This window comes from Aphelocoma coerulescens (assembly GCF_041296385.1).
Source record: "Aphelocoma coerulescens isolate FSJ_1873_10779 chromosome Z unlocalized genomic scaffold, UR_Acoe_1.0 ChrZ, whole genome shotgun sequence".
NCBI classification, from domain to species: Eukaryota; Metazoa; Chordata; class Aves; order Passeriformes; family Corvidae; genus Aphelocoma; species Aphelocoma coerulescens.
This window is the reverse complement of record NW_027184085.1, coordinates 53,601,709-53,629,679: the sequence shown is the minus strand read 5'-3', so window position 1 is coordinate 53,629,679 and position 27,971 is coordinate 53,601,709. Positions and strand designations below refer to the sequence as shown.

Below are 27,971 nucleotides of genomic sequence, written 5' to 3'. Positions count from 1 at the left end.
CAAGCACTCTTGCTCTAAATAGAAATTTTAAGGAATATTCAGTAAATCTTACTAACAGGCAAATATTGAAGGTCCAGGGAAGATCACATGGTCTGACGTTTAATGAATGTAACTGCTATGAGACTTGGCTATGGTGCTCTGTGGTCTGAGACGTGTTTATGTAATCACACACAGATGTACTGAATTGCATTAGATAGGGAAGTAGTTTTCACATCCTTTAGTCTGGAAAAACTTCTGTTTCCAGAACAAACCATGCAAGTTCCATGTGCTCAATTTAGTGAATTGATTCAAATCATAAGCATGCTTAACATGTGCAGACACTGATATATTTGTATTTAGTTCTCAGCATTCATACAGTTTCAGCTGAGTGGCTGCAAGGTTAGTCATACAAACGCAGAAAAGTTAAACATCTAATTCCTCTTCAGTCTGGGCCTGGAAAGTACCTCTGGTGTTTTTAATCAAAAATAAAAATTCATGGAATTTACACTTAAGATGTTTCTTCACTCTCTCACTTCTCTATGCAGTGTACTCTGATGTGGATATCAATGAATAATTTCATTTTGGAAATGTGCTGAAATTGGAAATGTGCTGAAATTTTCAGTGCAATGGGTGTTTTGAACAAAACATTAGATCACTACTAATTTCTGTGGGGACAAATGGCTTGCTTCAGCACTATCTGAGATAGGAATAATTAGAGACCTTGAACAATATTTTCACTTTTTATTGATCATCTTTTATTTCTTAAAGTCCTGCCATTTGCAGTAGATTGCTAAAGCATGTGTTACATTACAAAGAATGTCTCCAACAACTCACAAAGAATAAAGCACTCTCTGGAGTTTGACTTATTGCTCATTTGTTACATACATACTATCTGAAGCCCAGTGCTCACATGCTGGGGATCTCTGCATCCTGTTCAGAATAGGATGCAGAGGAATCTGAACAAGTAACATTACCTACAGTTAGAAAACATGCTGTTTTCTAGAAAAACTTCAGACACATCAGAAATCTCACAGAAATAAAGCAGCCCTATCCATAAAGCCATGTCATCTTTGTTCTGTGACAGTTAGCAGTGCTTCTGCCCTGGTTCAGTCTCCTCAGGGCTCCTGCTGTTATGCAGGAGCAGTGCATGATGTCCTGTGAGCCACAAACTCCTCTAAAACCTCTAAAGTTCTCAAGGTAAAAGTGCAGATTTTTCCATGGAAAGTCTCTCTTTCCCTGGTTCAGCCTCTTGTTGCCTGGACCTAAGGATATCCTAGTCCTTCTGAAGTGTAGCACATTGCTGAAAAGCTGATGGAACCATAGTGCTCCTGATGCCAAGCTTTGGCTCTTCATGCCTTTCTGCCCATGCCCAGCCCCTGACAGCTGGGCTGCAAGGCCAGGATTGAGGGAAAAATGGGTGCCCATAGGTGCCTGAGCACAATGAGGGTTAGGGAGGTATCCACAAAAGCAGAGGAGATTGTTGTTCCTCGTAGCCTCTGTGGCAAGATCTAGGTCAGGTCTTACATGGAGCTCCTGGTGTGAGTCCAGCAGAGGACAACAAGGGGGCTGGAACATTTCTCTTACAAGGAAATGATGAGGGAGCTGGGCCTGTTCAGCTTCAAGAGCTGATGACTGAGAGGGGACCTCTTCAACATCTGAAAATATCTGAAGGGAGGGTGCCAAGAGACGGGAGCCAGGCTCTTCTTGGTGGTGCCGGTGTGCCAAGTAATAGGACAAGAGGCAATGGACAAATACTGATGCTCAGGAATTTCCACCTGAACATGAGGAAGAATTTCTTTACTGTGCAGGTGAACAAGAACTGGAACAAGCTGCTCAGAGAGGTTGTGGACTCTCCCTCACTGGAGATATTCAAGGAGTGTCTACACACAATCCTCTCCCATGTGCTCTGGGATGACCCTGAGGTTGGACCAGATGACCCACTGTGGTCCTTTCCAATCTTACCCATTCTGTGATTCTGTGGGCTTTGACGAGCTGCTGGAGCTATCATTTGAAAAAAGTAAATAACGTCAAGTGAAAAATTCAGTCCTACATTAGAATTATGTTTCCTTCAGGAGACAGTATTTCTTACTAGTGTCTAAGTGTTGTTATTTTTACTGAAATAATGATTGATCCCTTCTCTCTCTTCTAGAGCTTCAGCAGCAGAAGCCACTAAAAGTTTTCCAAGACGTGCCATGTTCACAATGGGATGGGTAACACACACACAAACCCAAAGGAGAAATACTGTGGGACTGAAGGTTTAACCAAAACTGAACCCACTCCCACTCACCAACCTTCCCAAAACACAGGACAGGGCCTGTAATACTAGCTGAGCAATAAAGAATTTGGATATATTTAGTTAATGAAAGCTGTTGCTGGAAGGTAAGATTGGGTCATTTATGTCTGCACAATAGCAGCCCCAGAGTAGAACATATGAATACCAGATGGCTGGAACTGTTCCATTAATGAACTGATGCATTCATTGTTCTGAATTTGATTTTGTAGTTTTTTTGCTTATAATGATTTGATTGCACCATTAAAAACCTTCAATAACCTCAGAATTCCTCAGAATGCAAAAGAGAAGATGCCTCTGTCCCCACTTTTGCCTGACCTGCAGGTGTGCAACACATCTGTCAGTCAAGCTGATGAATACATTTCATGCTGTTTTCTTAGTTCTTCCATTTAAATAATGTATGCAGGATTCACGCACAATATACTCTTCCAAGGCACAGGAAACGCATGCCAGGCGACACTCCATTATAGTCAATGGAGTTATCCTGTGATGAATATGTAGGACAAAAGAAAATCATAGTTGTAGGTACATAGGGAGAAATTCCTTCCTGATATGTGCAAATACAGGAACAATGATAGGCACTAGGAGATACATTTTTCCTTCAGAGCAGATGCCTCCGTTATTAAACATAATTCCTATTGCAATAATCTTTCTGGTCTCCAAGCTTAATTAATGAACAGTCTAGGAACCCACTTCCTTGTGTGTGTTACCACAGGCAGATTAATTTTTCCGGCTTACACACCTCCTCTGAAATTTTCTCTCTGCTCCAGTACTCAACTCCAGCAATGGCTCTATTTTCACCATGGCTCCACCGGCACTCTTTGTCACAAAAAGGCCTGCTGTAGTAACAAACATATTTCTGTCCTTTGTGGCTCATCTCTGATACTCAGACATAATGGACAGGAAAAAAATAAAAAAAATCAAAATTAGAATTAGGTTAGCTGTGAGCAAAGGCTTTCTACCAGAGCTGGGCTTCTGCTACACACGTGTCTTTGAGAGGCTGGAAAGGCTCCAATCCCTAGTGTTGGAAGCGACACCAGGTCTCTTATTTCTTATTTTACTTCCATTTCAGTCCTTTTGAGTTTGCACTTATTAAGAAAGCTAAAATTAGAGTAAAATAAATTTTTAAAACCCCCAAAAAACAGCGAAGAACAAACAGGAGGGAAAAAAATGGAAGTAGACAAGTGTGGATGGTGACTGCTCACAAGACCCTTGGAGGCAAGTTCTGCTTTCTTCTCTTTCCTGGGGCTCTTCTGCCTCCTTTTTCACCTAGCTCCCCCAAACCTCTGCTGGTGTTGGTAGAAATTAGTTATCTCTGATACAGCTTTTTGGGGCACGGCCACACCGAGAAAGAAGCAGAGGTCAGGCTGTAGGGGAAATTTTCATGTCAACCCTCCTTAGCAGGAAGTCAAGAGATATGGATACCAGATAACAGATCTGGAAACTCCACTTCCCTAAGAAGAACATTGCAGGTTTTTCCTGGGATCGTCTGTGAGATTTGCTTCTCCTGAGCTTCAGCATTGCGTCTCAGGGACGCTAAAGACAGGGAATGATCTCCAGCTTATAAGAATGGGATCCACACCATCTCATTACTTGTTCCACAGACACTGTTAGGGTTATCTAATACCCATCCTGTAGGTGTTGGGCACACAAGGAAGCTGCAGAAAACCCTTCTGTGTCTTTCTGGAATAGGGGGAGAGGACACTCTAAGGCCCCCCAGATGGAAAGAGGTGTGTAGGTCTGGATTCAGCTCCCCACACAGAGAGAGTAAGCTAGGATGATCAAGATACCTGAAGGCTTTGCTCAGCTCCACAGGAGCAAAGCTCATGTAACCCAGCTGCTGCACCCTTAGGAGTGCTCTGCTGGCTGGCTCCCACAGCACTGCTTTCCCAATCAGGCTGATGCTGTGCGCTCGGTGAAATGCCCCTGCTCTGCCTCACAAGCACGGAGGAAACCTCGGGGTCAGTCCAGCCTTGTTAGTTAATAATTGAAGGCCTGATTGCCTGCTACACCCTTTGCCATTTAGGGCTAAATCACTGCTTGTGTTTACAATCCCACACATAGTGTTTGCAGCATTTGTTTGCAATTGTTCTTGTAGTTCCTTTATGTTTCTTTCACAGGGTAGGGAGGGTAAGGGCTACAATGGAAAACAAGTAGAAAGCCATTTGTTTAATGCCATCAAAGTGGGGGAACAGAGTCCTTGACCTCATCAACTAAAGCCACTTTAAAACTGATGGAAGTCTAACCCCATATTTTTAAAATATGAGAACACCTTTCTTGGTGGCACATCTATTTTTTTTACCAGCTGCCAGAAGTTGGCTGGCTTGTGATTTTCTGTGGTTTTCTAAGGTTTCTAGGTGCCCAGTTCTCCTTTCTTTCAGTAGGAAAAAGGTGTTCAAAGTGCATGGTAATTTCCATAGTAACTCTTTGGAGACATACTTGCCCTGATGGTGACCTCCTCAGCACTTAGAGAAACAAAAAATAGTTCCAGCTCTGGCTTTTGAGCTGTGCCATAAAACAAACCTGGGGCCCCATCAGATTTTGGTTTTTAATTTTTGCCTTCAGGAGCCTGTCAGGCAGCACAGAACAAAGAGTCACCCAGGAGGGGCAGGGAGGAGGCTGAGGAGGGTGTACAGCCTGTGCAGGACCCTGTACTGGGGCAGTGAAATCAGAAATGAGAAAAGCAAAAGCAAAGGAACAACAACCAAGTCCCCTGTGTCATCAGTCACATGTCAGAAGGGCTGAGTGCAACAAAGAGAGTAAAAAGGGAGGAGGAGAGGTGTCAGGCACAAAGCTGAGATGTTTCCCTATGTGTTTACTTGTTCTATTTCTCAGTACAGAATCAGTAACTAGCAGCTTGTTAATTAGCAATAAAGTATATTGGTTGAAATTTCCTGTCACAGACCTGGGGTTTTTAGACCATGACAGAAGTAAGCCATTTGGTAGGCAGAAGAATATGGGTTGCTGATACCTATTGTTTTGTTGATGGTAGTAATGGATATGTTGTTTTATCATATGATGTTTTATCAGCCATCAATTTTGCACACAAAGAATGAGTAGCCAAGGCAACCTCTGTGGCAGCTATTACCCTCATGGTCAGACTTAATTACCTTTCCCTGAGCCTCCAAATACAGAAGTACGTAATACATTGAATGAAAAGGGCCAGCTTGATTGTGCAGCAGTCTGAACATGAAACATCCTGCCTTCCAGAAAGTAATAGATGTGTTAAATGTAAGGGAAAAAGGTGTGCTGCATTACAGGAATGAGGGACTGACCTCTAGAGAGGTTAACAGGCAATGTACCAAATGGAGATTTTTTGTTCATTAGGAGGAAACATGAGAGGATAATTAGAAACAGACCATGCTGTATGGTTTTGCCCACTACTACTATTCAACAGAGTAGAATAGAGGAAGATATTCGCTAGTTTTGGGATTAAATTAACAACCAGAACTTAACAGTGAGTGATTAAAATGGGCATTAATTTTTTCCCCCATAGCAGTTAGGAGATGAACCTGTAATGGAGTATTTGAACTTAACATCAGAAGAATAATGGTAATTTTTAAGAACATGATTTTAAAATTTATTTTATAGTTAATGAAGAGGAACAGGCACCATTTGAATGATCATTAAGTGGATGCAACAATCAAAGGCAATAGGAAATCTTTAATATACCACCTGAGACTGATCTCTTCAAATTGTTCTGGAACCTGTCCACAGAAGACCCTGGGCCAAAATTCAGTCTCCAGATAATAAGCTGTGCATGAAGTCTGAAAACAAAGACTTTTTCTTTCTTTGAGCTAGGTCCACACGCCCTGTGAAGGTTAATGGGAACTGCAGAAGCATTTGCCCTACAGGAAGGTGGAGTTAAAAACCCACATTGTTAAATTGCTCAACCAGAAATTTGGTCTTTAGCACTTACACAGATATATTGAAATTATTTGGGGTTTTTTCCTTCTCAGCAAAAACACTTATGAAAGTTGCAAAATGTTGAGGTTGAACAAGAAGAAATAGGTCAGGGTGCAAGGTTGTTTGCCTCTATATAATGGGAGCCTTACTGCTGAATTGCACACGCTCGTGGCCACTTACTTAAGGTATGTAACATCAAGGCTTCACAAATCTGCCCTGTTCAGATTGTTTTCTGTTGAACTTGTTCTAGCTGGAAAGAAATTCTTAAGCCAGGGATTTGACCCAATCTCTTGGTCAAAGAAATGACTCCTGACTCAGGTGGAGTAAGGCTTGAATCACTGGAAACAGCAGTATCACTGTGCCTCTTTCCATTTGGCTGGCATCTATTGGACAAGATTCATAGCCTGAAAAAGAAATAAACAGAAATAAGCCTCCTTTTCAGACAAAATCTTCCAGATACCATTTTGAGTCACTGATCCATCATCCTGGCAAAGTCTCTTACTTTCTAACACACAGTAAAAAAATATATGTGTTTGAAAATTGCAATGACAGAAAGGAAGGATTCCCTTTATGTGACTGCAAAGAATCTACCTTTCTTCTTCAAGGTGTATTTGAGGACTTTGAGCAGCTGAATGAGTCAAGTGAAATCTACTCCTCACCCTGGGTTCTTCCCAGACGAGGGTCAATGCAGTTGCATGGTAGTGAGTGTTCTTGCAACTCAGGTGAGGTGAGCTTATGTGGTCTTGTAAACACTGATTAAGTGAAGTTACCTATTGTGTGACAGATCTGAAAAATCCTGATGCAAAATTATTTTAAAAAAATTATGAGAGGACTGTAATTTTGTACAGTCTCTAAATTTTAAATTAAAATCTGTATAATGTGCTAAGTAAGCCTTTTGAGTACCATGATTTCTTACGCCTTCATGAACTTTGCTGAGATAGCTTTTAAATTTATTGCATTAAAGAATATATTCTCAGCCAAACTCTTCTGGACCCTATTATTCTCTTTTTCCTTTTGAACTGTGACCCATTCTTTGTGCCTAGTATGATTCAGCCAAGATTTTACCTAGTACAGTAAGTGAAAGATTACATTTTTTGGGGGTGATAGTACCTAGTAAGAAGACCATGAAGTCATTCACACAGCTACATGCATAAGTGTGTGAACTCCAGGAATCAGTTACTGCCACAAAGTGCAAAGGTTGTATAGGCTACGGTGAGTTAATGTTTGGGGTCAGAATCAAGTTCTCAGTGTCAGTAAAGGGCCAGTGTCATTTAAGTGGCTTTGCATGAAGGGGTCCACACCACTGTCTTCGTGCCTAGGCAGCTTGGCCTGAGACTCCCACTAGTACCTGAAAGGAATGTGACAGAACAATATCCCTCATATTCAAAATAGGAACACGGCCTTGTATTTTAGCACATTGCCAGGAAGCCTGGAGCAATGCGCTCCTTGTGACGCAGAACGGTTGGTTTCCAGATGCTCTTTTGGTCAGTCATTCAAGCGAGGATTGCGCACGGTGCTGCTCGTCAAACTGCAAACCTCCTCACACTGCTCATTCAGCAGAACAAATACCCGTGCTCCCTGGAATGAAGCCTGAGAATAAAAGGCAGCAGGACTTCCCTATTCTGCTTCCTACTGAGTCAGGAGCTTGGGCTTTGTTACACTAAAAATTTATTTTGCTTTACATTGCTGGAAGTACAAAATACTCTGACTACAAGAAATAGCAGATTATCTCTCATAGTAAGTATGCTGCCTGTGCAGAGTAGGAAAAGCTCCTTTCAGCATCATTGGCATGATGAGAACATGTACCATCCCATTCTAGTTTCCACTCTGCCTCCAAGAGTCTACCAAGAACAGTGAATCTGCTTCTCTTCTACCCACATATGGATTTTATCTGGAGGAGGATTATCTTCAGGTGAGTAGTGAATGGTTGCCTGTAAAAAAGTATCTGTTTTCTAAAAGGTCACTATCCTTAGAAACTCTCATCAACATGGAGTAGTGGAGATTCAGCTGGAGACAGGAGAAGTGGGGGAGGAGGGTGGCATGTGCAGTTCTGGGACCCACCTCTGAGGTGGGCAGCTGCTGCAGTCCAGAACAGGTCCCAAGATTTCTGGATCATGCCAGGGTCAGAGGTTTCAAGAAGAGAGTTCCTCAGAATACAGAATGGAGGGGGACCCTTGAAAACTTTGAAGTTAATAACTGTAGTCAAAAAAATATATTATTGCTTCAAATGTTCCATTTAAATGCATCGGTGCAAAACTTGGTGAAAGCAACAGCAGGGATTTGTAAACTCTTTGAGGTGGAGACCAGGCTTTGACAGTCTTCGGAAGAGTGAAACATCAGTTTTAAGACCAACCCACAAGTCCTATAATTTAAAAAAAAACCCAGAAATGCAGTTGGTGCACAGCCACCCCATACATCTTTAGCTGTTGGAAGCATGTGACTCCTGGCTTGGAGTTACAAATGACATAAAAGGTACATTGGCATAGAGTATCCTTACTCCTTGCCATGTCTTGCTATGGGCTCTTACTGATGCAGACATTGTCCTGGTTTCAGTCTGTGCCACACGCTTTTAGCTCTGTGTAAACTAGCATGTCACTGACATGACACAGACATGAACTGGAGCTCCTTGATGACATCACAGCCACGAGACTGGCCTGGCTTTGCCAGCTGGCAGTGGAAATGTCACACCTGACTCTCAGTGATGCAGAACACAGGACATGTGGTGCAGGGCCACAGAGGACAAGGATAAAATAGGGCCTCTGTGACAAAAGGAGGCCAATCTCCAACAGCAAAACAAATCCTGTGCTGGGATTTTAAAATGATCATGTCACAGCTTGGAGCCACTCTGTAAAAGCTCCACCCACCGCTGTGTGATGGCAGACTTGGTGGCTCACGGGTGGCAGAATTGTAAAAAGCCAGGAAACCATCAAATAAGCACAGCTGTGACCCATAAAGTTCTCCTTCCACCCTGCAGCAAATCTGAAAGCAGGCTAATTCTGAACATTCCTCCTCCTCTGGTCCATGAAGCACTTGAAATATGGATAGCTGGGGACAACACAAAAGATGCAAACCTGGCTATCAAACCCTCTTGTAACTCCACCACTGTCAATGTGCTGCTGCCATTCAGAAAAACTGTGCTAAGAAGATGCATTTGGTTGAATCACATGGACTGAAAAGACTGGCTATAGAGCAGTAATGTTGAATGGCTGTGTAATGTTCTGGGAATTTAGAGCAGAATTTTATTAAAAAGCAAGAAAACTGAAGCTGGCAAAACCAAATGTCTAGCATAATAATAATAAAATGCCTTTTGTCTTCAATATCATCCCATGGGTTTCATTGTTTCCTTTTGCAAACAACATTATCTGGAGAACAGACAAAATTTCCATTTAGTCAAAGAACTGTGGCTGTCTCCAGTCATCTGTATGCTATAGGAACATGGTGGCAGAAAAAATGAGTTGTGCTTTTTTAAAAAAATGTTTTGACCATACCTGAAGACCTCACCTAAGATGAATGTTTTAAAAGCAAGCATATTTCTCTTTCATTTTTCTTAAGACTGAAGTCATCAGTGATGCCATAAATCTCTCCTGCCAGCAGTGAACGACATATTTTTCCCTCTAGGCATGACTGATTTTAGATTTCATACTAAGATTTGATCAATACATGGTTTGTGTATCTGAACATTTCAGGGAAAAAAGGTAGGCTGGCTTTCAAAGGCCGAGGTAACTGCTTGAAGCAGAAATGTACATGCTGAAGGACACACATTCCTCCTTCTCATTTGGGTCTCTTCCTTTCAAAGTACACTGACCTCTTTTGTCTCTTTATCTGTGTCTACTTCAAAATGCCAGTCAGTTTAGTCTATGTAGGAGACTTCTAAGCTCAGTCTAATAAACACCTCTGTCTTACTGAATATCTCTTGTAGTAAGTTTTCCAGTGTTGTTTACAGACAAGACCACCTTCTTGTGTCTTTGAGAGGTGTGCTCAGACAGAAGCAACTAGTACTGACCTTGGCAGAAGGGATCATTTATCAGCAGGAGTGGGAAAGCCATAGCTATAAACATATAAACAAGACCAAACTATAGCAGTGTTACAAGGCTTATGTCTATGTTGAAAAAAACCAAAAACCCAAACGCACCAAGAAGTAATTACACATCTCTGCTCTTTTGTTTAATCTTAAACTGTGCAGCACTTGCCTTGTGCTGTAGTGAGCAATAGGTTGCATGAAAGCTCTTGTGAGTCATGGCTACTAAAGTGCTTGTTTCTTGCTTGCCTGCTTGCTTACCCTTCACTGTACCTCAGTCCTTTGCTGGTGGATCTCGAAACTCTACTGCAGCAGCACCTCTCCTGCCTCTGAGACTCCATCCAAGGGGATCAGGACTGTATTGTGCCAGATATGAACAGATATTCATACTTTCTATAGCTTTCAGTTTAAGTAAGCAAAGAGCAGGAGACAGAGAAGAGGTATATTCTCCATTAAGAAATGAGAGATTTAGTGCTTTCCTCAAAGCTGTGCATGTAATTGCTGTGAGATCTAGCAATTGAAAACAGGATTCTGGAGCTCCCAAGTGCCAGAATGAAGAAACTAGACATGTCCAAAATTTGCCCAGTTCTAATTACAGAAAATGAAAATATACTTTAAAAATAAACTCAAAGATTTTTATAATTGATATGTGTCCAAGCACGCACAAGTAAAATCCCTTCTTTCTCAAATGCAGTTTCTGTGTACAGACACACACAAAGATGAAGTCGGAGTTTAAGTGAGTGAGTTTGGTTTACTCGTCTGCAGTTGTGCCTGTCTACATATGGCTGATTTAGAGGTATTATGTCTTTGACAATGTACTTCATTAATATTTTTGTACAAACCCATCTACACCACAATCTTCAACAGCTGTCTATTACTGTGTTTTTCACTTGTTTAAACTTTTCACCTTCCTGCTGAGTTCCTAATGTTTCCAAATGCTCTGGTTCTGTGGTAGTGTTTTTGGTTGTTTTTTTTTTTTTTTTTTTTTTTTTTTAAGGTTTGTGAAGATTGTCCAGTACTTTGAGCAAAAGCTTTAGTAATGAATGTATAACACTATGACCAATCCCTTTGCCCTTCCTCATTCTGAGGTTCCTCTTTTGATTTCAAGAGCAGAACCAGCTTAGCAAGACACAACTCAGCACAAATAACATTGGCAGGAGGACCCACAAAGCAGAAACAGAACTCCTATCCTTCAGCCAGAAAGCATTATAATTCCTGTGACGAAGAAGATCATGTTGCACTTTTATTCCTGCAGTCACAGTAAGAGGAACAGTCAGTTCTCAGAAATACTTTATTTTATTTTAAGCAGTGTTGCATGGTAGAGAGAGCTGAGCTAACACTGCAGCTAGGCTCCTGCAAGGAGAAATCAGATCATGGAAAATGGAGAGTAGATGCAGTAATGTAGGGCAGATCATGTACTGGAAAAGAAAGATAATGATGCAAGAAGCTCCTTCTTTACTGAGGAATGGATTGAGAGAAAGGAGAAAAGGCACACTGAAAGAATAATTGACATTACCCAGATACAGCACACATCAAGCTACTTGAGGAACCATTAGATATCGATCTAGTGAGCAAGAACTGGAGAAACTGGGAGATGTGGAGAACGTCTCAGGAAAGAAAAAAACCACAATGAGAACTCTTGCAAAGCTTACTGGAAAACTCCAGGTGAGGGAGGGAGGCGCCCAAGGAAGCAGACAGAGCAGGGAAATGCAATGCAAAAAAAGTAAGTGAAGAACTAATGATTGAAGGAGAAACTACAGTAAAGTGGGTAAATGCAGAGCCTTCTCCCAAGCGACAATCTGCAAAAGAAGAAATGGGTGAATTGAAAGCAAAGGTGTGAAACATCCTCAGATTTGGGTAGAACGACACAGAAAAAAAAAAAAAAATAGAAGACACAGGACTTCCAAACAGTTAGTTCCACCTTAATACAACATCCAGTGAAATGCAGGAACTTAGCCAAGATATCATTAATATCGCGGTAATAGAAATGTCAGAAATGTAAGCTGCAATTGAGAAGATGAAAAACAACAGAGCAGCAGTCAAAAAAGTCCTAGCAGTAATGCTAAGGATATGTGACATCCACAACTTAAAAGAAACCGTGGCAGAACTCAGCAGTGATGCCTGAGAAAGAAATGAGATCCCTCCAGCACACTGAAAACACAAAATTATTGTCAAAATGCTCAAAATGGGATTGCAAGAACTATGTCTGCAAACTTGTCTGGAAACAAGTCACGAACTGTATCTTATCTGAAAAGTTTTCTGCAAGTGCTGCACCCCATGAAGTAAAAGGAGCAGTAGATGGGAAGTTTTGGGAACAGATTGCATACTGGCTCAGCCCTGTACAGACCAGATACATCCACTTAACCCACTGTAGATGTATGCAAAACAAATCATTGGCTTTCAAAGCTCCCAAAATAGCTTGAAGAAATCTTTGTTCTTGACTCTTTTGGTCCTAGAGAAGCTTGCCTGCTGTTATTCATAACAATAAAGAAGAGAAAAGTTAAGTGCTTCTGAGAAAACGTAAACATTACGCTTTTAGCATCCCTTAAAACACCCCTTAAAAATGTGGCTGCTTTTCCCTTCCATTGATATTAGGATTTGTTATGGATGGACAGAGTCAGTGTGCACTGACAACATTAATCCTGTGTAAGTGTGGACACTGCCTCTACACTTCTGATAGCACAAGTGTCCCTAGGCACAACTCATTGCCACAATGTGTCAAGTTCTCAGGAGTGGTCATAAAAGAAAGAAGGGCCAGATCAGAGAACGTTAAGGTGGGAAAAGACCTCTAAGATCATCCAGCTGTAAAGGTAGCACCGCCATCATGTTCACCACCAAACCGTGTCCTCAAGTGCCATTATCACGCATTTTTTTAACATTTACAGGGATGGTGACTGCACCATTTTCCCGGGCAACCTGTACCAATGCTTTGCAACCCTTTCAGTGAGGAAATTTTTCCAAATATCCAATCTGAACCTGGTGCAACTTGAAGCCATTTCCTCTTGTACTGACACTTGTTACCTGGGAGAAGAAACACTCACCTGTCTACACCCTCCTTTCAGGTAGTTGTAGAGAGTGGTAAGGTCTCCTCTGAGCATCTTTTTCTCCAAGATAAACAACCCAGCTCCCTCAGCCATTCTACATCAGACCTGTGCTCCAGACCCTTCCCCAGCTCTCTTGCCCTTCTCTGGACATGCTCCAGCACCTCATTGTCTTTCCTGCAGTGAGGGGCCCAAAGCTGGACACAGCACTCTAGGCATGGTCTCACCAGTGCCAAGTGCAGAGGGACAATCACTGCCTTGGTCCTGCTGGCCACACTATTGCTGATACAGGCCAGGATGCCATTGGCCTTCTTGGCCATCTGGGCACATGCTGGCTCATGGTCAGCTGGATGCTGACCAGCAGCCTCAGGTCCTTTTCTGCTGAGCCACTTTCCAGCCACTCTGTCTCCAGCCTATAGCGCTGCATGGGGTTGTTTTGACCCAAGATCAGGACTTGGCTCTCGGCCTTGTTGAACTTCATTTAACTGGTCTCAGCAGCCTGTGTTTGCATGGTTGCTTAGAGTACATGCACTCTAAATAGATGGTTCTTTGGAAGGATATATGCAAAAATAACCACCCTAAAATTTCCAGTGTTTCTGGCCAAGTGATAAAGAAAGGCAGATGTTATCCCCTGGCTGTGACCTGTGATCACACCTTTTTCATGTGCTCTACGTCTAGTAGTTCCTTGAAGGAGTGGACCACCGTGCAACATTAAGTTGACTGGGCTGCACATGCAGAGCTAAGTTCCTGAATGCTTTCAGAGGCCTCTGGGAGAAACTAAAGGGCAGACAACCATCAGAATAACACATGCAAGTTACTCCTTACTGTCCTCTTCTTCTCTGTGCACCTGAAAGCAGGCTGAATATATTTATCTTGTGGCAGCAGCACACATCACGTTGGGAGTTCTGTAACCCCTCCTTATTCACATGACAGACATATTTTCTGGTTATAAAATATTATCAGATGCAAACAAGACTTAAATTGCAGCTATTGTAAGTTGACTGGGTTGTTTGCATTCCTCTGCCACAAACAATGGAAGTGTGCTGATTCTCCTGGAGGACACTGTCATAAATGCACGTCCTGATTTCTTTGCCACAAGTCACTCATAGGTGAGCTGCAGTAACTTCATGGTGGCTCTGAAGGCTCTCCTTCACTGCCTTTTAGGCATCTAGGCTACAGAGCACTATTGTCATGGATGCAGCCTTTTCCCATCCATTTTGCAATGTGGCATTTCTCAGGAGTTTTTTTGTAAATTCACAGAACAGGTGAACATGTATAGGATGTGATGGTCAGCTTCCCATATTCATTTTGTGATCACTTCAGTGCACCAGGTTAGCTAACCCCTTATTTAACACACTGGCATTTGTAACAAGGTCCATAGTTTTGGGGAAAGGTTATCTCAGCCCTTCTGCTGGTGCTGCTTAACACTGGAGGTCTAAGTCAGTAGCAGGTTGAGATTCTTGCAGAGTTTGCGGGGTTTGACTCAAGGATGTGAGAATTCACTGCCTCCTCCAATATGGACAGGAAGCATTTACAGATGCTCCCAGCAGAGTCTTCAAAGGGTGAGGCAGGAAAACATGTGGTGAACATGTGGACTTCTGCGGGAGGTGGTTCTGCCTGATGGATATTTTTCCACTGTCAGCTTGTGATACAAGCAGCAGACCCTGAGGGAGCAGTGGGGTCACGCCTAGGACTGAAAGCTCTGCTTGTGCTGAAGCAATGGGCAGAGCTGCCATTGCAACCATTTGCATTTCCAACAATTATGCACTGCCAAACCACCAATTTGCTTTAGTGGGACAAACATGGTATTGCAAGGAAAGGTGGGCACATTCTGTAATGGACATTTCCTCAGCCTTAAGTCTTTTCATTTTGTGGGAGCTTATCAGCAGAGGGAGAAAGAAAGGGAACTCCTCCTGCTTTGCTTCACTGCTTTTTACCAACTAATTATCGCTTATACGTTGCACTCCTATAATTGACTATCCCAAAACTAATTAAATCCTTCCAATCCTTAGAACTCCAAACAGTTGGGTTGCTGTATTTAACCATAGTATTTAATCAGTCAGCAGTGGAAGGAAACTCTTGTTTAGAACAGAAAATGGTCTGAAGTGTTCAGCCTCTCCTTGTATCTTCCAGAACCCAGATTCTTAAAGGAAAATCTCCTTACAGTCCGCAAACAGAAGTCAAATAAAGAAGACTTCTGCTTGTTCTTCTTGCAAATAACACCACAAGAGCCCACACTCTTTGTTGCTCATGACCTTGCACTGAACATAATGTGTACACAGGATAATTTTATTTCTCTGGCTCATCCCATGAAGAAACAAGCCATTCCTTCCTTTCTGCCTTGATCTTTAGCTCAAAGAGCAAAGCTCTGCCTATTGCATGCATGCAGAACTGTTTCTGATGTATTGGCATGACCTCAGCAGCTTCTGCATTACAGATTTGCAAGGAAACCTTGTACCACCAATGAATTGAAACATGATTCCAAGACATCAGGAAATTGGGAAAACTGTTCAGGTGCCTTAGCAATACTTTCTTCAGTTGATCAAAAACTGGGGAGATTAGGAAGACGCTGCCTGTTGTTAGCATGAAGAAGTTTTCCACTCAGTGAAGTGCTGTATGGCACTTTATGGCATATGCCATTTTCCTCCAGCAAAGAAGCCATCAATTTTTTTCCCTTTCAACAGCTAAGATGAATAGTATTTTAAACAGCATGTGCATCAGCCAAAACTGTCTCAGTATTCTCAGAACCAAGAAGACAAGCCCAAATTTTTTCATGCACAAAGAAGTTAGAAGTCTGTTTCTCTGGATATAATTTGTCTCAATGATTCAGCCACTTTGGTATGAATGTGATTAATTTAATGAAAAAAGTAACAAAATCACAATATCACAGAATATGCTGAGTTGGAAGGGACCCACAAGGATCATCAGGACCAGCTCTTAGCCCTGCAAAGCACCATCCCCAAGAGTCACAGCATGTGCCTCAGAGCACCTATTGTGCAGCAAAGTAGAAAAAATAATTGAAGATGGCTCCTTCTCGGTTATCCTGAGTGGCTTGTGAATGCTGGATAGAATGAAAGCCAATGAAAACTAATAAGTTTGTCACTAAAGCATCCTGACATGACTCTACGTTCAGACCAGGAGCAGAGCAGGGAGGAATGGAGATGACATTCTTTCATGTTCCAGAAATTCTTTTCAAGCAAAGAAAGGATGGGGTAATCTCCAGATCCAGATTCCTCAGTAAAGGATTCGATGCTTTTCAGGAACTGTGATGTTCCAATATTTTGCATCTTGTGAACAAAATTTTTGATGTAATGGGAAAATAAGAGATGCATGCAAGTGAAACACAGGACAAAGACTTGCCACAGGAAACGTTCATGAGTAAGAGTGAGCTCTATGCCTTCAGTATGAATTATGAGCAGGTCAGAGGTAACAAGTGTAACAAATCACAGTTCCACAAATGCTTTTCATGCCATTTAATGTCCTGCTGCTGCATAGTTCCATGAGGACACAGAGCAATTGCAAACATGTGAATGCAGCGGGTTTCTGTCTGACTTCAGCAGCAATTTGTACATGGTGAGGAGTAATCTGCAGCCTCAATACATTTGAGTTGTATTTGGAAAAGCAGTTAAATATCCAGATGCCTAACACAATTTCTTAGTCTAGGAAACTGTGATAGGAGTGATGCAAACAAATCCTTCCTTATTGGGCTTTTTTGTAAGACTTATTTGTCTGGAAGCACAAATTGTTCCTGTCTAATGGAAACAATTACCTTCTTTATCTTCATATTCCCATATTGAAGTTACTCAAAAGATTAAGAAAACCCTAGGAGAATTCCAGAATTTCAACATGAGAAATTTTTGAGTAAACTTTGTTTCTTTTTCCTGTTAGAAGTCCAGATCCCTCTACCTCCCTGGGTCCTCTTCATCCAATATTAATTTAAACTCTTACCCATTCTGAGGTACCCTAGAATTGCAGCCTTTATCTAAGAAGCTCTTCAGAGAAAGAGTGATGAGCAAACTGTTGGTATGGAAATAACAACCTCATCAATCCTCATAATCCCCAACTGAGCAGCTTAATGACTAACTAATATATTCTAGATTCTCTCTGTGCTCCCTATTTAGCCCTACAATTTCATAGCCAGAGTTCCAGTCACACGAGATGCTTTTGTGAAGAAAATAAGGCTGATGGTTTTTAGAAAATAGAAGTCTGTTCCATCCAAGTTCTCTTTGCTGTGGGTGTGGCACAAACCTTTTCAACAGAAATGGCTGTGACAGCAACAAACTCTCTTTGGACCTGTCTGGACTCAAGCAGATGCTAGATGCAAACTGTAAGGGGAGATCTGTATTAATTTGGATATACAGCCCTTCCATTCTAATCCCTAGATGGAAGTTTTCCCTCACTACCAGAAGAAATTACCCTGGAGATCCAACTCACATTTCCCATGTCAAGAAGGGGATAAACAACAAAACCAAAAAATATCGTATTGTGCTTAGTAAAGATATTAGTTATATAGTAAGGACCAGTTTCAGTTGATAAAGAGTTAAAATTTTTGCTTTTGCTATGAGAGAAGAAAATGGGCTTCAGGAATAAAAAACCTGGGTTTCTAACCTGCTGTGTCACATGGCAAAGAACATATCTGCTTGCAGAGTTACTGAGAGTATGTAAATACTGGTGCAAGAGCTTCCATTTCTTAGCTAAATATAAAGGTAAGGTAAGGTAACCTTTTGAAGTCACAGATTGGCAGAGAGGCAACTAAGAGCAGTTGCTCTGCAAATTGCATGGAGACACATCATAACCATCTTAATCATGTTTGCTTTGGAGTAGGAAGACAACTTCAGGAAACATGAAGCAAGCACTTGATCCAGGTCTTTTGGGAATTTTGCCATTTATTTCCATTATGAAACTGTGTAGCATTTTCCACTACTGAGGATATACTTCACCAATAGCAAGTTTTGTCCGCATCAAGGTAGACATTGCCATCCATCTGACTGCAGTACTGCTTTATGTCCCAGAGAAGTGGTGTGTTCCTTATGGGGAGTACCTAGTGTGCCCATTTGGTGTTCCACAGTAATCCATGGGAATAATCCATGTGTCCCAGATACATTTTTAAAAAATAACTTTGTCACTTTGTGGTTTTTTACTTTCCTGGATTTCTCATGGCGAACAACTCATTCTCAGACATAAATTCACTATCCTGGAAGCTGCTGCAGCTTAACATTTGTGAATTTCTTAGAATTTCTTCATTTTCTATAGCTCAAATGAAAACACAAATTGAAACATATGATACTAAGAAACAATTTACTCTAAATGGACTGTGGGCACTAGTCAAAAAAAGGAGTTTGGCATAGTCTTCTCTATAGATCAGTTATATCTCTCATCCCAAACCTTTAACCTAAGGCTCTGCCTTTCCATTATATCCTTACTGTTATTCTCATTGCTCTTTAATGTACCTGGACTAACACTAGACATAGACGTAACTCAGTGATGCCTAATGAAATTTGTACTTCTATCTGTTGGAAGCAGAAATCTACTGTCCTGGATTTACTGCTTGCTCCTTATTGCTGCCATTGCTCTTTAAATACCATTCTAGTAAATGAAAAAATAAATCCTAAGCTAAATATTGTTGGGGCCCTCCCCCTGCCGTGTAGCCCTGGGAGAGGGGCCCTGAGGGGACAGACACGGGATTTCCCTGCCCCTGGTCAGCCTCGTTCCCCATTGGTTGGTTTGTGTTCCCCTGCGCGGGCAAAGGACCCTCGGGTCCCGGGATTGAGCAGTTCCTTGGCAGAGCCCCGGCCATGCGGCTGGGGAAATAAACATCTCTGAAACATCTACCAAGAATCTATCCATAGATATTTCTTCTCCACGGGCCTTGTTGTTTGATACGCGTGTTGCAGTATCCGCACTGTAACAAAGTATTGCATGAATGGAAGTGGTGTCCTGTAGAATGAAGTTTCTGCCTATTCTACTTGAAGGATTGTCTTCAGGGTAATCCCAGATGTGGGTACAGACTGGGACAAGAATTCGTGGAGAGCAGCCCTGTGAAGAAGGATTTGGGGATTCTTGTGGATGAGAGGCTGGACATGACCCAGCCATGAGCACTCACAGCCCAGAGAGCCAAACGTGTCCTGGGCTGCATCCAAAGCAGCGTGGGCAGCAGGGGAGGGAGGGGATTCTGCCCCTCTGCTCTGCTCTGGTGAGACCCCACCTGGAACACTGCATCCAGCTCTGGGGTCCCAGCACAGGAAGGACCTGGACCTGCTGGAGTGAGTCCAGAGGAGGGCTACCAAGGTGGTTAGAGAGATGGAGAACCTCTGCTGTGAGGAGAGGCTCAGAGGGTCAGTATTGTTCAGCCTGGAGACTAGAAGGCTTCAGGAAGAACTTATAGTGCCTTCCAGTAGTTAAAGGGGGCTATAAGACACAGGGAGAGGGGCTTTTACATGTATAGAGAGTGTTAGGACAGGGAAGAATACCATGAATATATCCCCTTGCTTCAGCTTCACTGAGTATAACCCTTATCTTAGCCCTGCTGGATTAATGAACAGAAGACTGTGAGAAGTTTCTCAGAAACTCTAGAAAAGAAATCTACTGTCTTAAATTTTTTGAGGTGGGGCTTGGGAACGTACTTCTTTTGTCAGGGATGTTCCAGAGCACTTCCCTATGCACTATAGAGCCCACTGACAGACTTGTCATTTATGAATTTGCCCCAGTCCCTTTTCAAAACTTTCCTGTTGTCTTCATTTAAGTAGCCTTTCCATTTTTTAAATGTCATGTTTTCCTTTTGAAAGCTTTTTAGCTCTTACAGACTGTGAATGATTAAGGGTTTGTTTTGCTTTGTTTTCTTTGGGAGCAGTGGTACCCAGTTTACTTTGGCTTCTAACACCATATTTTTGAAACCTCCATGTCTGCTTGTAGGCCCTTTCCCTTTCCCTTTCCCTTTCCCTTTCCCTTTCCCTTTCCCTTTCCCTTTCCCTTTCCCTTTCCCTTTCCCTTTCCCTTTCCCTTTCCCTTTCCCTTTCCCTTTCCCTCCTCCTCTCCTCTCCTCTCCTCTCCTCTCCTCTCCTCTCCTCTCCTCTCCTCTCCTCTCCTCTCCTCTCCTCTCCTCTCCTCTCCTCTCCTCTCCTCTCCTCTCCTCTCCTCTCCTCTCCTCTCCTCTCCTCTCCTCTCCTCTCCTCTCCTCTCCTCTCCTCTCCTCTCCTCTCCTCTCCTCTCCTCTCCTCTCCTCTCCTCTCCTCTCCTCTCCTCTCCTCTCCTCTCCTCTCCTCTCCTCTCCTCTCCTCTCCTCTCCTCTCCTCTCCTCTCCTCTCCTCTCCTCTCCTCTCCTCTCCTCTCCATCTTTCCTTTTCTTTCCATTTCTGCCTTAAGTATTTCTCTTTGCTTTATAGTTTGCTTCATTTTCTGCAGTTCCTCTCTTAAAATGGTGCGGCTTTGTACTACATTTATTTGGCATGATCTCTTCTTCTGTAAACTTAATGCTGAACCTTTCAAATGGAGTTCCTATTCTAGTTCCTAATTTTGTTACTGTAAGACCTAAGATCTTGTTCTGTGAAGTCTACTGACTGGCGCTGATTGCTTCTTCCTGAACTCTCTTCCTAAATTTATGCTTGCTCTAGGGACAGAGATACAGAATCTTTAATTTTTTCATTGCAAAATCTAGTGTCTGTCCTTGTAAACTTAATGTGGATCTGCTTTGCAATGGCATGCTTAATTTTTGTTTACAGCCCTGACCTTCATGAGTTGCAAATTAATCTTAATTCCAGCCATAATTTAAGCAGTGACACCTTCATTATTTCACTGATGAACCTAATTTTGCTTGTCCCAGAAATACTTTATGATTAATTTCTAAAGAATTGACTTTGAAACATCTTTACTGGAAAAGATAATTGGGAAACACAACAATGATTACAGTTATTGAATACTAATATTTAATGAAAAAATAGCCAGGAAATTAAATTTTGTATACAAAAGGAATTGAAACTTAGTAATTAAATTCCTAGAAGCTTCAAAATATGAAGAAAGATGACTATTCTGTTTAAAGTTGCATCTTTCTCTTTTTCTGAAAGCAAGCAGGGGTCTCAGTGTACCTGCTGGTGAGAAGCTCAGCATGCTGTGAACCTGAGGTCAGAAGAATATTTTTCCAGATGAGAGGAGGTTTTTCACTGTCTAATCATTATTATTGATTTGTGTTATCATAGGCAGCTGTATTTAATTAATTCCTCCTTTTTTTGTTTTTTTTTTCCCTAGGAAGAATCTATCTCTGTTTACCCCAATTTTTGGCTTGTGCTAATCCTCACCAATACAGTTTTGTTCTGTGGTCAGTCGTGTATCTGGGCAGTTCTTCCTGTTGTTCTGTCACCAAACCTCAGCCTACTGGGTGCTATCTACACACCCTGTGGAAAAATAGTTCCCATTTTCTCCCTAAGAAACCTCATGGGTACAGTTCTCAGTACATTTGAGGTCTCTTATCTAATTGAAGTCCAATTCTCACTGTATAGCTTCTACTTCACTGAGTTGTAAATGTACTGTTTATTCATAAATGCTGCTCTTGTGTAGATAATACCTGAGGCAGGTTTTCCTTGTGAATATCTTCAGGAATTACTGTGTTTAAAGCAATATTGGGATTTGCTGCTTCCCCCTTACTTTAACCCAGACCTGCCATACTTTGCTGGCATTGTTCTCATGGGTGATGGTCATTCCTATTCACTTCTTTGCACTTCCAGTGCTTAAGTACCTGAGCATCTGGTGAGTTTATTCTCCTACACCCTTATGAGATCCTACACTGCTGTGTTGATTCTTGAGTTACTTTTCAATGGCTACAATGGAGATTTTTTGCCAGTGTAAGTTCTCTGTCTTCTAGATCTGGGCGTTTCCTGTCTTGGACAAATGAACTCCTTTGAGTGGTTTTCATAGATGGCCATCACAAGGACCCTGGCAGTAGTGTGCCCTGTAGCTTTGTTATCAGGCATGGAGGAAGGATCCCCCAAAAGCAACTTCTCCATGTAATTTTGTTGTTCTTTACCCAGTGCTCTCCTCTACAATCCACCCATTAAGTGCTGCAGGATGTTGTTCTGCAGTCAGCTCCCTGCATCCAGGGAACCACTACCTGAGCTCTACAAAGATATTCCCTGGATATCTTGATGATATCCTTTGTATGGGAGTGCTATGGCTAAAGTTGACCTTTTTGAGTGGTGAAAGCTTGAAGTGACTTTGGGTTTTTAGCAGTGGTTGGTGTTCAGATAACACAGCAATTTAACTGTTGAGACAGAACACTGTATTCACTGAAGCATTACCGATATGGCAAATAGAATGCTGTATTGAGTCAACCTCAGTTACCTTTTCCTGTGTGATATTCAGCACTGTTGAGCTCAGGGAGCCAGCTACCTGCTTGGTGCTGTGCTTTGCCAAATAATCCTTTGGAAGAGCATAAGCTAACAGACCCCTTACACTCTGTTGACTTTTCCAGTAGGACTTCAGGAAGGTAAATCTGACTAATTATGAAGTTAAAGTAACTCAGTACTTCCGTGAAGCAAAGTGTCTGGTATCACTGGTACACTTACTTGTTGCCTGCTGAATGGGGTTACTGGGAGTGGTCTGGGACTCCCCAGATCTGCTGGACAAGTCACAGCATTCCTGGGAACACAAGTATGGTTCTGAAATGTGCACATATATACCAGTGTGCACAAGGCAGTGCATTCACAAGTTCCACTTTCAAACAAAACCAAAACATTCCCACAGTGATCCTCCCACTGAGTTACAACTCTGAGTTAAGATGTGACATTACATGTCAAAGAGTATGTTGCTGCTTTGTTCCCTGCTTTGTAGGGACAGATATGACACTAGACACTGCCCATATCTAGGTAAATTGCAGCCCTTCATTATTTGTCCCTCTCAGTCTCTACATGGTAAGATTTCCCTTAAGATTTTCAACTTAGCTGACCTGTCTGAAGCACTGAAGCACTGCAGAGCCTGAGTGCTTTTATGCCTGTAATGTCACTCAGCTCACAACTCTGCACGCACTGGAGCAGTACCACAGCCCCTCTTCCACAGACAAACCAGGAATGTTGAAGGGTAAGAGCCCTGCCAGACAAGTTCACAGAGTAGGTGAGTGCATTGCCCCAGTGCAATCTTCATGTCATCCTCTGTAGGTACTGCACGGAGACTCAGGACCTCTACAACAGAAAGCAGTGACCAACAGCATCAGGTCAAGTTTAGCTGCAGGGACCAAGCTTGGGGGTGGGCTGGCAATTTGCCAAAAAATCATCAAATGGTTAGTAGATACTTCTTTCCAGGAATGAAGAGTAAAAGAAGGATAAGGAAAGAAGGAACAGTGTGCTGGTAAGTACACTGGATATAAAAGGAGATCTTTGCAATTCAAAATCAATAAAATTTCCTTATCCCTGTTTGCTTGCATTTTTTTTGCAAAACACTGGACTACTGAGAGGATGTACGAACCAAATGTCCTTCTGCTGTGTTCTTTTTATGCCCTCACAGTTTCAAGGTATTCTTCATAACAAAATTTAAGGAAAATTAAATGTCTTTTCAAACAACAAGATAGCAGCCAGAGGCAAAGTCCCCTAGTGTCCAGCTCCATTGTGAGCTTTCAGACTGAGCCTTGTCTTCTCCCTCAAGCTCTGGGTTTCTCCAGTGTCAGATTAAAAAAAAATATTTTTTTTTAAAAGAGTGTTTAGTCCCTAACAAGAAGCCATATCATATTTACACAGTCAGATGTATCAGCCATGACTGAAAAACTGAAAACTCCTACAGTGAGGGAGCTGACCAGTGCTTTCAACACATTATTTTAAAACAGTATTTATTGTTTTTGTAGCTTTTGGCTACATAGACAAAACACAGCCAGTTAAAAAAATAAAATAAAAAAATCTGAAAAATGTCTCACGGGACTTAGATGCTTTCCCTTCTGTGCCTTGTTTCTGGCTAACAGGACTAACTTACGAAGCATATGGCATCCTTTCTGCTCTGGACACTGGGAGGTACCCCAAAGACAAACTATCCCTGGGGGGTTTTCTAGACCTCCAGACATGTATCATAGTTGTTCTGCTAATGCAGTAAGTCTAATTTGTTCCAAATTGGGATCCTCTTAATCCTACTGATTTACTTTCTGCTTCTCCTGTGCCTTTACTGTACTCAGAAACCTTCAGGTTTGCACTAGAAGGGCCATCTTCCTCAAGACAGCCTATCATTTCTTTGGCCACATGAAATGTGTGTATTATTCCAGCTGTGTCCTTCCTTATAATAATGGTGTTCAAGTTCCATACCAACCTTTTTCTTTAAAAAAAAGCTAATTAAAAAAAAGATAATTGAACAAACAAAAATCCAAATAAAATATCTGTTATAGGATCCAACAAAATTATTAGAGGGGAAGGCAGGCTGTGTGTTTTTTTCTAAAAAAACCCCTTGTGGATTCCTAGTTTGGCATTTATCTTCCCCTGGCTGTTCAGTGAACAGGCACAAATGCACTCAGGCAGGAAAAAGTACACAAAATCACATGTGTTAAGCATGAAGACTTTCTGTGGTTTTTTTTTCTATTTCATCAGGTGTTACTGTATGTCCCATATTGTGGCATTGGGGGTGGGGGGGTACTTCAATGTGCTGGTCTGAAGAGCTGTTCTGTCTATTTATACTCTTGTAACTATCTCTCTGAAATGGTGCAGAGCTAGCTAAAATTAAAATCATATGTCTTTCCAGTTGTAGCCAGTCAACGGGAATAAAGGCATTCCTGTATCCTATTAGAGGATCCCTGTGGTATTTCAGACATCTTGAAGTTGCTGTCATCAGGCCTGTCCCTTCTAAAGCTCACTGTAGCCCTGTAAGAAGCTCACCCTTAAGAACTGTCATTACTGCCACGCTAATTGCCTGAGGAGGTAGGCAGTCAATGAAAGCGCTCTCTTGCTCCTACAACCATGGAACAAAGGCTGCTCCCCTGCAAATATCCTGTGCTGGAAGGCTCCTAGTGCCTGGCAGGCAGTCCTGCTCAAGTGGAGGCTGCCATGGAGCCAGTCCTGTGTTCAGAAGAAAGCTCAGAGGGTGAAAGAAGTGGCAGAGAAGCAAGAGGAGGAGGCAGCAGAACTCATGTGGATTTGGACAGACCAGTTCAACACACAGCGTGAACTGGGGAAGTAAAGTATGCACAGGATGTTAAGCACATATAACCTCATATATTAACAGTCACCACAAGAGGAAGGGAGGGAGGGAGGGAGGAAGGAAGGAAGGAATTCGGAAGGAATTCGGAAGGAAGGAAGGAATTCGGAAGGAATTCGGAAGGAATTCGGAAGGAATTCGGAAGGAAGGAATTCGGAAGGAATTCGGAAGGAATTCGGAAGGAAGGAATTCGGAAGGAAGGAAGGAATTCGGAAGGAAGGAATTCGGAAGGAAGGAAGGAAGGAAGGAAGGAAGGAAGGAAGGAAGGAAGGAAGGAAGGAAGGAAGGAAGGAAGGAAGGAAGGAAGGAAGGAAGGAAGGAAGGAAGGAAGGAAGGAAGGAAGGAAGGAAGGAAGGAAGGAAGGAAGGAAGGAAGGCTTTGAGACAGGAGGATATAGAGACACATGTCATACCACTCCTTCCTTTAGCCCCATTCCATGAAATAGGTAAATTTTCTCAGACTCTGTAAAACATTTCAAGTTTCCAAGTGTGCTAGCATCATCTGGTAAGTCACCTGCCATCTCATTTGCTTACTATCACCAGAGAACCAAAGTGGCTTTCATTTACAAAATGAGGTGTGACCAAGCAATTGCTTATGGTTATTACATGGCCACAGCAGACTCCCCACACACAGAGCTGCACTGCAGCATGAGTCTGTGCGTCACAAAAGGAAGTTCTTATGTATCTGAGACTTCAACAGCTCAGGTCACTTTAGGTATCAGTTCCTCTGCCAGTGTGGCGTCTGTGGTCTTTAAAATCATGGCAGAGATGTTTTCAGTTGCAGCCTTGGACCCTTGCTTTTAGCTGTGCAGGCAGGTAGACCAAACCTGGTGAGTCAATGTGGGCAGAGTGTTCTTCCACACTCACCTCTGACTATGGTTTTCCTGGCAAAATTGGAGGCTGCAGTCACTGAGGTCTATAAACCATTGATAAGGATGGAGGGTGTGTGGTGTGAGGGAGCAGTGCCTTCCCTGCCTCTCTTTCCACACAGCAGCTGTCCCCAGAAACACGTCTGCAAAATATTTCAGAAGAGGCAGTCCTCAGCTTGAACACCACTGCCGATCAGAAATAAGCTTTTAGCCATAGAAACAGAGCTGAAGAGCAACCTCTCTCCCTGTTTTCCTTCCGAAACGTCTTGTTGAACCACACTTCTCTGTTTACAGGTGAGGGTAGTGACTGCTGATCTGATATGCAGTGACTAGCTGTGTGCATGCAAGTAAGAAAAAACTATCATAAAATATAAAGAAATAGGAATTTTTATTGAAGGGTGTGATGCTTCCTCCTTATTTTAACTGAGGTATCCAGTTCATATTCTAGAATAGAAAAAGATTCATTTCTGTTCTTATTTTAGACATATTTTAGGGTTTTTTTCTTTTCCTTCCTGTCTGAAGGTCTTTTCTTACCTCAGCTGCTGAAAGTATTCAGCTATTGATTTTTTTCATTAGCCACCATTACCACAGCTAAACAGATGCAGTTAAGAATTTCACCAAATTAAAGTTGCAAAGCAAATGCATAGGTTCTTCTTTCATCCCATATTTTACCAAGCCTGAACAAGAGAGTGCTCTTGTGAAAGGAAGCCTGCAAGGCTGAGATGACAGGGAAGGTAAAACCAAGAGCCACAGGGACTCTAGATTATACATAATATTAAGGATAACAACCGAACATTTAGAAAATGATGACAATCTTTAGGAATATAATTTACTTACAAACATGGGGTTTTTTGAGGTGATACAAGTTATGTGTTACCCTTGGTGCATATTTTTTAACCAGATTATAGCAGAAATGTTTTTCAGGGAAGAGGGTGAGAGAATTTCCTGCCTTTTGAGGATCTTGGGCCTCTCTGAGGTCATCAGTAGTCCTTGGAGGTAGAAATAACACCTTCTGTGGGGCTTTTTTATTTTTCTGGTGCAAGGGTGACAGGGTCACCAACAGTAGGGAGGAGATGAAAGCAAAGATATATGGGAAAAGGATCTCATGGGAAAAAGAGAGGAAAAAGAAGGGCTTCAAAATACAGCACATTTCCAAACTGGAGTTTCTCACATAGATATTTTAACTTTGCTTTCTGGTGGTATCATTTGCATGAAAAATGCTTGTGCCCCTGTAGCACTTGCTTTGCACAGACACCATTTTCTGAAATATAATTCCTTCTTTGTTTTCTGTCTTGTTAGTATCTAGATGCTACAAGTAGCATACTACTGAAAGGTGGCACTGAACAGTATGCTACACAGACCATATAATGGCATTATGTCTAAGAACTTAAAAATATATTAACAGCAATAAATGCTTTAAAAAATGATGGCTTTTTACTTCTCTGGAAACAAGGAACTGTACAGCTGAGAGAGACTTGGATGACAGGGATCAAGTTCAAACCGCAATATGCCCAAAGGCTGGTGATATCTGGATGACAAACTTTTCATTAGAGCATTGGCTACTGCAGTGAACACTGAATTTAGCACCACATGCAACACCAAACTCTCTCAAATCCCATTTGGATGCAAAATCTTGGGCTGGCCACATCTCTACTGAGCATCTCTAGCAAAAAACTGAGGATATCAAATTTGTGTTTGGTGAACCTTGTGTTGATT

General features: G+C 42.0%; 1 long non-coding RNA gene across 1 annotated transcript; it reads right to left on the bottom strand.

Moving 5' to 3' along the window:
* Positions 1-754: 754 nt before the first annotated feature.
* Positions 755-4,203, bottom strand: LOC138103105 (uncharacterized). Its single transcript, XR_011147660.1, has 3 exons — positions 4,060-4,203; positions 3,012-3,148; positions 755-2,753 (listed from the first exon to the last, which is right to left on the bottom strand). It is a non-coding gene; the product is annotated as an uncharacterized lncRNA (long non-coding RNA).
* Between the last annotated feature and the right edge of the window lie 23,768 nt (positions 4,204-27,971).